Below are 10,356 nucleotides of genomic sequence, written 5' to 3'. Positions count from 1 at the left end.
GGTATAGGAAAGCAGCTTCGCTGTGCGGCCAGCTGTTCAGCGATGATCAGCTGTGGCCTCTCCTTGACCCCCTGCCCTGCCAAGCAATCATGCTGATGGTGGGCTGGGGAGGGGTGATTATGTGCCAGAATCGGCATCCCACGGGGCCAGGTATTGCTCAGGCCTATGACACATTTTCACCTAGGCCCCCCTGGGGCCCACACAGCCCAGAAACAGTGTTTGCATTAACACCTCACCCACAGCCCTTCTCATTCAGGGCATAGTGGGTGAGGAAGAATGGGGGCAAGGTGATGTTGGGCACTCGCATCATCTTCACCTTAGTCTCCCCCCCACTCCCATGGATGGCCCAGCAGCAGTTTTTTTCACTTTATCCCCTCTCGTGCCACTCCATTGTCCTGAGGCACTGAAGGACTGGGGAGGGCTGAGTAATTTACAAATAGCTGGGGCTTCGCTGTTTTCAGGTGCTCCTGTGCTGGAGGGCTGGGAAATATTTTTTTTAATAGAAAGAGGCCTCGCTGTTTTCAGGTGCCCCTGCGCTGAAGGGCTGGGGAATTCTTTCTTAAGAGAAAGGGGCCTCGCTGTTTTCAGGTGCTCCTGCGCTGGAGGGCCGGGGAATGATTTTTTAATAGAAAGGGCCCTCGCTGTTTTCAGATGCTCCTGCGCTGGAGGGCTGGGGAATAATTTTTTAATAGAAAGGGGACTCACTATTTTCTGGTGCTCCTGCGCTCAAGGGCTGGGGAATCATTTTTTAAGAGAAAGGGGCCTCGCTGTTTTTAGGTGCTCCTGCGCTGGAGGACTGGGGATTAATTTTTAAATAGAAAGGGGCCTTGCTGTTTTCAGGTGCTCCTGCGCTCAAGGGCTGGGGAATAATTTTTTAAGAGAAAGGGGCCTCGCTGTTTTCAGATGCTCCTGCACTGGAGGACTGGGAATCATTTGGTAATAGAAAGGGGTCTGGCTGATTTTCAGGTGCTCAGCTTGTAGGACATTGTCACCTTGGCCTTGTGTCCTTCTCCAGAACAATATCCTCCTACTTACATTCCTTGTCTGTTTCATGAAAGGGCACGACCGCTAATGTGGGCCACACCCGTGAATGTGGGCCACTTTTTTCATCAGTGCTTGGGCCAAATTATGATCCCAATCCAACCCTGCCTAACCCATACCGCTTACTTTCCTTTGTCTTGAATTCTCTCACGTCACTTGTCACATGAAACACTCACAATCACTATTTTAAACAATACGCAAAATTTCATATAATCGGTCATGCTGCTGTTTTTCAGCGATCTCTGGAGGGATACCCACCGGTCTTCAATGGCTGCACCTGCACTTTGATGATTTGCTTGGTGCTCTTTCAATTTGGAAAGTATTCTTTCTTCATTGTGCCCGTGTCAACAAAAGGGTGCAAAAAGAGATTACCAACAGCTGACTGATCTTCTAATTTGGTATATACGCTCAGCCTCCTGCATTGGGATCCCATGAACTTAGTGGATTTTGATATGTGCAATCTGCAAGAGAAGGAAAAGACTATTAATGGATGTTTATCCTGCTAAAACTCAGTGATTGAGAGCACAAGAAAATTGTTTGTTTTTCAGAGACTTTTGCTGGCGCTCCTCAGGACATATTCGATCATTTATTTTCTATGGATGTTGTTTGAGAGTCTTTTAAGGAATGATGTGTTTTGGTTTTATGTTGCTCTCCCTAATCCCCGTCACTTTAAGTGTTTATTTGCTACTGGGCAATGCAGGTGGGTCCTAGAGGTAGGAACATCCATTTTTTTAAATTCAACATTATGTATTTATTATCATTCTTTCAAGATTACACTACATTAATTGGTTCCAGACACTAGGAACAAAGTGGGAACTTGGAAGATATTAGGTAAGAATGCCTTATTACTTACTGGTAATCTTCATTTCTCCTGGTCCCATTGTCCTCGTACCATTCATGACATATAGAGATAACGTTTCCCAGACAGAATTAAGAACAAAATGAATGCTAAGACTCTCTACCCCCCTTCCCTCCCCACCACCAGGACTGCTTAACTAGTTCCTTATCCAGCATTCGTTCTGAATTACCAAGACACCAAGACCGGCGGTACAGAAGGGTTAGCAATTCCTTCAAGGGTAAAGAAGATTACATGAAACACAAATGAATCCTAAATTTAAACTAATAAAAAGTTTAATAAAGGAATATCACACTCTGTGTGATCCAAAGATGACGGAGGAACAATCTTCATCAGTCAAGGGAGATTTTGGGCATCTATAGAATATGTATCAATAGGAAATCAGTTGAACCTCATACAAACCATAAGACAGTTCAGTAAGTTCCAAGTAACCAGTTCCTGTTCATTAAAGACAGTAATCTGTCTGTCGGCTGCTGTAACACCAGAATATAGCAGTATGACGCAAACCCTTCAGCTGAAAAGGTTCAACTGCACTAGCACACCAGCCAGCAGCAGATCCCAGTATTGTGCCACAGTTTGTGTTATCCTCAGATGTCTAAGCTGTCAGTCCCACCACAGTCAAGCTGATCACAGCTGACTGTGGTGGTGATACCAGATAGCCCCCGCCTTTCCTTATGTTTTGCAGTTATGTCGCCATTCCCTAAGGACTTCTTCGCCAAAGCGCCGGGACACTCCTTCTGGAGTAGCCGTTGCGCTATAGAAGAATCCGATAACATAACATAACGATAACATAACAAACATGCTGTACACCCAGTTCCAAGATCTGAACAATTATACTCCAAAGGTTTCTAGAGTGACACCACTTAACATCATCAAGAATGTCAGACCATTCTGTCCCATTGGTCGTCTTCAATAGGATGAGGATGATGTAGTAGGTAAAAAGTATACAACCCGGAAGTATTAAGTAATTCAACTTACGTAGTTTCTTTAAATCATTTAAAGCTCAGTCATATGAACAATGAGATATTCAGAGAGTAAGCTAAAACATGCTCTTGAATTGTTGACAGTCCTTTCTCAAGGTATGGTAAATTGCCGAACCACCAACATAATATATATCATCATGTGACCCTGCGGACAGTTCTATGTTGGAGAGGCGCGAGTGCCGTATTCGAATTGGGGAACACAAGTCCAATATTCGGAATGTAAAAAGCGGGTCCCCACTTGTAGCACATTGGATATCGGCCAAGCACTCAGAGAGTGACCTTAAATGGTCTATTCTCGAAAAAATCCGGAACATCCCTGGCAAAGACACCACACTACTGAGAAAGAAACGGGAGGTGTTTTGGATATACTTTTTGGATTCTTTGAAATCGGGTCTGAATGAGTGCTGCCCATGGGAGAATGCAATTTTGTAGCACTACGCCCATCCGCTTGAAATATCTGATGCCTAGAAACTCTGGAATTAGTGTTGTGCATATACTTCTAGCATTTGGCTCGCTAATATTCTATTGCTGCTACTTTTACCATCTGTGCCCATTCCCTTTAACATATACACCGCATCGATATATGTATCGTGTATGATGCCTGCTCCCCCCCTGCAGGGCCGGCTCTAGGCTCATGGTGGCCCTGTGCAGGGAGCGTAGGTGGGGGCCCCGGGAACTTTGCCATTAACCAAGGCGTATCTCGCTGCTCGTATGTCACCCTTCAACTCAACAAGCACGGCTAGTGCATATAAAAGGCAGCCAGAAACAAACACTCACGCAAATAACCACACATTCGCGTGCTCACGAACGCACAAATGTGCATGCACGCACACATGCACTCACGCACAACAGGAACACACACACACACACGTTGAGGAGCACACAGACGCATGCATTCGTGAGTTCTCGGTTATGCACAGGCACACACTCAAATGTGCATACACACGTGTGTCGTGAACATGCATAATGCAGACAAACCATTCAGTATTGACTACGCTGCGCATCTGAGGCACCTGTAATATTATCATTTTGAAACCGTTGTGCGCATGAACAGGCAGTGCACCCGAGTCTAAACTGATAAAAAGCCTTCAATTTTCAACTCACATAACTAGGCAGCTCAACTGGAAAGACAGGCGATTACATTATAAATATTTTGTGAGCAGTCTCGTCTCAGAGACAGAGTCAGACTCTCACCGTTCCATTGGGGAAGAGGGTTCACACTGAGAAAAAAAATCACCAAATTGTGGCTTTTACAGCACACTTGTCACATAAATGTTCAACAAAAATCCAAAGGTTGTGAAGGGGCGCAAAGGAAATATTCCCAAACCTTAGTGGTGCTCTACGGAAGGCCTTACACTGGTCATTGATGTTGGTACCCACCTCCCACTGTCACGTGGCTGTCACTGATCGGAATACACAGAGCATTCTTCACCATGCTTTGAACCTGCTCTAGATCCAGGGAATGTAACTTACAGCCTTATTCATGAAGGGGCCGTTTTGCGAGCCCCTAATAGCGAATCATAGCGATTCGCTATTAAGGACTCGCAAAACGGTAATCATGTAGGAATCGCATAATAAAATGCGATTCCTACTGATTCCTTATTTGCGATTAGCAAATTGCTAATCGCAAATAAGGAATAACTCGCCATTCATTCCTATGGGCCAAAAGGCCCATAGGAATGAATGGGGAGTATTCCTTATTTGCGATTAGCACATAAGCTAATCGCAAATAAGATTGCGATTTGAAGGGTGCCAGGGGTGTCCACAGGACACCCTGTAGCACCCCTCAAATGAAATTTCACACAGGTGTTGCACACACACATGTCCAAAGGACATGTGTGTGTGTAACATGCAACACAGAAAAATGCATTTAAATGCATTTTTCTGAGTTATCGCAATTTACCGCGAGGTCTGACCTCGCGGTAAATTGCGTGAAGAAATTGCGAATTCGCTAATTTAAATTGGATGTTGAATTGCATTTAAGGAATCTCTAATAGAGATTCCTTAAATGTAATTCCTCGCTCATTTGCGACATCGCAATTAGCGATTTTTGCATTTGGGATGCTGAATCCCAAATGCAAAAATCGCACTCGCAAAGGGCCGGATTCTCAGAATCCGGCCCTTTGCGAGCCGATTTAGCCTTCATGAATAAGGCTGTTAGTCTTAAAGGGGAAAGGTGGACATTTCACAATCTCTTGCTGTAGACTGGGAGCCTCACCGCTTACTTTCAGAACCAGTGCGAGCCTCTTTCTAAATTTCTGTTTATTAGATTAGATTTCTCGTAGTCTATTAATCAGCAAACCTACACCTTTCACAAACTTTGCAAACATTGGAATAGGGAAGTCTTACATTAAACAGAAACTTCTGTCTTTGGTGATGTAAAAGGGTGCGTCCACTTTTAAAAGCTTGTGTTAGGACTTAAGAATAGTATGAGAGAGCTCACTATACTGAGCATTACAGCTTCAACCCACAGAATGCCAACTTATCTCTTCATCCTTCTGGGAGTGATCACATGCTTCCAAACACTTGGGGATCTCGCTTTCGCTCCCTTTGTGTCTCGCTCTCTTTCACCTTCTGCGTTTCTCTCTCTTTCAGCTTGTGTATCTCTCAGACAAAGTGCCTTAGCTTTAGTCAACTTGTCAGTATAAAGTTAAATGTTTGAATCGTTTGCTCGTTTCTAGGAAACATAATCCAAAAAGCGTGTGTTATTTTAATGTTGGTCTTTTTCGCATCAACGAACTTCTTTTTAGGCTTTGCACAAAATATTGTAAAAAGGATTGAAAAAAAAATCTGAAGGGGACACCCGGATTTCAACCAGGGACCTCTTGATCTGCAGTCAAATGCTCTACCACTGAGCTATATCCCCGCCTGTTCCATCTCTCTACAATAAGGAATATATTTGTTTTCATTGGCCCTTCCTGTGCAATATCTTTTAGTTTTACATTTCCGTCTTGTAGTTCGTTTTTTCCGCTCAGCTCTATCCTCAAGCCATTGGGGGTTTTTAGCACTGAGCTACAAACATGTCCTCCAATTCTGTTCCTGTCTTTCACCTCTTTGGTGTGCCTGACCTATATTCACCGGTCTTGTTCTTTATTTCTCCACTGACCTACGTGGCCCTGCTTCAAGGCGCGCCCCGAATATGATGACGTTTCACCTTCTGAATGCGGACAGAAAGCCTTCTTAAAAAGGATTTTTTTTATTTTGCCTCCGCGAGACGCCATGGAGCAGCACCTGGAGTCAGGGGCCGCGCCGGGGATGGCACGCAGGCCCTCTGGGGGCTTCTGCACAAGCAGTCAGGACAAAACCCTGCCAGCTGTCAAAAACGGCGCCTCAGTCAAACAGTATCTGTAAAGCGCACTAATCACCACAGCAGTGCTTAATTTGTAAGATTTGAAGTGCAGGTGCTCAAATCTTTGTCGAAGGCCACACCAACTTTTCTCTGGCTCCACCCCCTTCCTCCGATTTAACCAGGCCTGGGATCTGTAGAACAGGAAAAGTCTTTTGTCCAAGATCACACAGCATTGGTCAAGTGGGAAGGCATTATTTGAAGGACCGTCTCCTTGTGCCACGATCGTCAAGCAAATACAGGCTGGATTGTCTGTAAATGAAATCTCTCTTCAGGGATAGACTACAAATTTATAATGACATCCGGGGAATTTAAGGTGCATGATAAAGAAAACTAAAAGTACCAGGATGCATCGAGAAAAACAGACGTGAACGACCTGAGCATGCCTGACACGGGCTAACTGCCAGTGCTCGAGGATCATTTGTAAACCCTGTCTCGTGCACACAGAGGCACCGTATCTGAGCATCTCGCATAATTCCCGCTCACAGCATATACCTGCTATGGGCTCGAATACAACACCGACGCATCAGCCAGTGCATGGCTAGATGTGTGAGTGAAATAAATGTAGAGGTGGAACCGTGTCAGCTGCTCTGGACACTGGTAGACGAGCTGACTACAGTGCAGATGTAATCTTCAGTATGCAGAAGTCTAATAATGCACGCTTCAAACACTATAAATAGCAGGTGCTTCTTTTAAGCCAGTTGAATCTACGCATTTCATTGCCTCTGGAAGGATGAAAAGTAGCTCAGGAGTAGTCTATTTCAATTTAAACCTATGCATTTCATTTAAGAGCCCCGAGCGATGCTCAGACATGCTGGAGACAGTAGCCTTGTGCCATTTTATTACAAGCAACCGGACGGATGCATTGCACCAGACCACAACCTTAAATAAAATGAAGGATGGAAGGCGTAGACACGTCACGAACACTTCTATCAGTGGGCCGACTGGGACTTGAACCATAACTCGAGACCTCGGCAGTAGCACATTAACCCTCAGTCATGCATGCGTTTTGAAACTACTAGCAGTGCACACTCATCCAAAAGGAATACTATAACAAGAAACATACACAATTCATATAGCTACAAGCCAGGTGAAATACTGCAAACCCTGCAAGGCGTTAAATACCTCCAATGCGGCAATTCATATACATCGATTAGCGATTTATCGCCATGAGGTCATGAAAGTAGTAACAGGCACTGCACTAACAGAGACCTGCCTAATTTAACAAAGGTATATAGCGACGAGTCGATGTGTTAGAACCTGCATGCGTGGCATCCGCAACCCAGAAGGAATGGAACACGACCGCGCGTCTTTTAGACTGGTATGGCGCCCGAACCGTGCCTGCCAGATAGGCCTGGCGCAGTGTGTGCGCTGGGGACAGTCTGATACAGGAGTAACTCTGTCAGCTGGAGGAATGTGTGTCTGGCAAGAAAGATGGCGCATACAGCCTGGGCCTTACCTGGGCTGCCTGATGAACTGCAGTGCAGACTCGACTCCTGACTAGCTGTCACGGGTCGGGACTCGAGTGAGAGTAAACTCGTCTCTGCAGTCTGTCCGTGTTAGCTCCAGGCCCTGGGAGTTGATGACACAGTGATGGCAGGCTTCCTTCTTCCAGTACGTTGTGAGGTCCACCACCACCTCCACAGAATGCAGGCACACGCCGACTGGAACTGTGTCTGTCACCGCGGGATGGACTGATGATGACTACGGAATGGTTTCTGTTTCATTCATCGACATGCCACTGCTGTGCTTCGGAGTCTGTGGAGAGCTGCAGGTACACTTTGGCTTTGCTTGGACAAGTTTCTCTAATCTCTAGTGGTAGTACATGGTTGGTCAGTTTCGTGGAGATTCTGGAGTGCATTTGTTTACCTACGTTTGTGTTTGCAATTATCAGAGCGGCACATTTCAAAATGAGTCAGATTTCTCATGAGATTCTCTTCGTATGAGGTTGAGTCTGCGCAGACTCGAATCCTCGGCTTCCGACGTCTGCCAGACCCGACGCCCTTGGTGAGAAACACCGCCACTGCCAATCAGGGACGAGAGCCGGAGGCCGCCAAATCCCAGCCAGGGGCCACCACGCAAATATTGTATCCATCCTCGCGGCGGCCCCTGGGGTTTGGCGGCCCTGTGCAGGTGCACAGTTTGCACATGCCTAAAGCCGGCCCTGCCCCCTGAATTATTCCGTCTCCGTCCGCTCCGGTCCGGGTTTTCGATTGGGAGGGATGAAGGGGGCAATCAAGACCGACTACCATTTTGTGTGTAAAAGGCCGCTTTATTTGAAACAGGTGCACATCACATGTATTAACCCCTGGCAACCGCCTCACAAAACTAAACCTCTCTAGACATCTAGTTACCTGACCCCTTAGGTTTGTGTCTCCCTCCACCCCTACGATCCCCACATGATACAATCCCCCCACCCTGCATATCCAGATATACAAATTCCATAACATCGTCATGTATCATTTTCTCCCCTACATCTTAACTCCAAACCTTGTAAAACCTGCAGACCTATCTGCCTTATTGCAACTGTAACTAACCCCTCTAATGTTACTCCACAACTGTTTTCCCTTTCCCCGCTCCCGCTCCCCAAATCCCCAAACATCAATATAAAGACCCGAACTCCAGCCAAACTTGGCCAACATCAACCCAAACTCCGCCTGCACCTGCTCCAAGCGACACAACCATACAGCAAAATTTTCCCTGCGCACCTGTCCCAAACAAATGCCACCTGCCCTAAATTAACCGCCGCCAAATACCACCCCCCCCAAAACCCTCACTTAAGGGTGGGAGGGTGGGACAAGCTAAGAACTACACACCCAGCCACCAGGTTACAATACCTAAAATGGTGGCTGGGCGGAAGCGGGTAACCTATAAAAGCCGTTAATTGGGCTTAATTGGTAGGATTTGGGCTGCCTTTGGGCTCTCCCAGGCAGCCCATCCGGCGACAAAATGGCCGCGCCCATGAAGCCCCTTCCCCCTCCCAAACCTGCCCGGGGGGCAGACCTCGAGGCTCGGCTGCCCCCCAAATCCCCCTTGGGAGGGATGAAGGGGGCAATCAAGACCGACTACCATTTTGTGTGTAAAAGGCCGCTTTATTTGAAACAGGTGCACATCACATGTATTAACCCCTGGCAACCGCCTCACAAAACTAAACCTCTCTAGACATCTAGTTACCTGACCCCTTAGGTTTGTGTCTCCCTCCACCCCTACGATCCCCACATGATACAATCCCCCCACCCTGCATATCCAGATATACAAATTCCATAACATCGTCATGTATCATTTTCTCCCCTACATCTTAACTCCAAACCTTGTAAAACCTGCAGACCTATCTGCCTTATTGCAACTGTAACTAACCCCTCTAATGTAACTCCACAACTGTTTTCCCTTTCCCCGCTCCCGCTCCCCAAATCCCCAAACATCAATATAAAGACCCGAACTCCAGCCAAACTTGGCCAACATCAACCCAAACTCCGCCACCCAGGGAAAGTGGGGTAGGTGGTTACACCTCATCCCCCCTTTCCCTGCCCCCCCACCCCCGCCCCTTCACTTCTCTGCCCGTCACCAACACCTTACTCCCGTCGTACCCCCAACAACTTCGCCAACACTTCCCGAAGCTCCAACAGGTATAGATCCATTCCCATCCGGGACAAATGTACCCCATCACCTCTAAACATCTCCGGCGCATCATATTTAATATCTCTGTGCCATATGCGCGTGAAACCCACATGACGACAAAAGCGAACCATCTCCACGTTGACCTTCCGCCTCGCCTTGTCCACTGCCTGCGGCTTCACCGCTCCTCGCCATACTCTGCGCGGGACCAACTCAGTCCACACCACCGTACACCCCGACCAACACCTGCGCAGCTCTGCCAGATCCCGTCGCATTGCCCTCATCAGCACCAAACCTGTCTCCCGTACCAAATCGTTCTCCCCCAAATGGAGGACCAACACGTCGGGGCACCGCCCCCCGCACACTAACCCATTCAGGGTGGTAACCAACTCTTTCCATCTCATCCCCCCCCTCCCTGACCAAAACACCTTGAACAACTCAGGATTGAACCCCAAACCATCCCCAAAATAGCTGTCTTGCGCTTGCAGCTTCGCCCTCTTCACAAACGAGTGACC

The 10,356-nt window shown here is 47.1% G+C and overlaps 1 non-coding gene across 1 annotated transcript; it reads right to left on the bottom strand.

The window, feature by feature from the left end:
* Nucleotides 1–5,674: 5,674 nt before the first annotated feature.
* On the bottom strand, nt 5,675–5,746 carry TRNAC-GCA (transfer RNA cysteine (anticodon GCA)). Its single transcript has one exon. It is a non-coding gene; the product is annotated as a tRNA-Cys (tRNA).
* Nucleotides 5,747–10,356: the final 4,610 nt, after the last annotated feature.

Source organism: Lissotriton vulgaris, chromosome 1_1 (genome assembly GCF_964263255.1).
Source record: "Lissotriton vulgaris chromosome 1_1, aLisVul1.2, whole genome shotgun sequence".
Lineage (NCBI taxonomy): Eukaryota > Metazoa > Chordata > Amphibia > Caudata > Salamandridae > Lissotriton > Lissotriton vulgaris.
The sequence above is the reverse complement of the archived record's forward strand: the minus strand, read 5'-3'. Positions and strand labels throughout refer to the sequence as shown.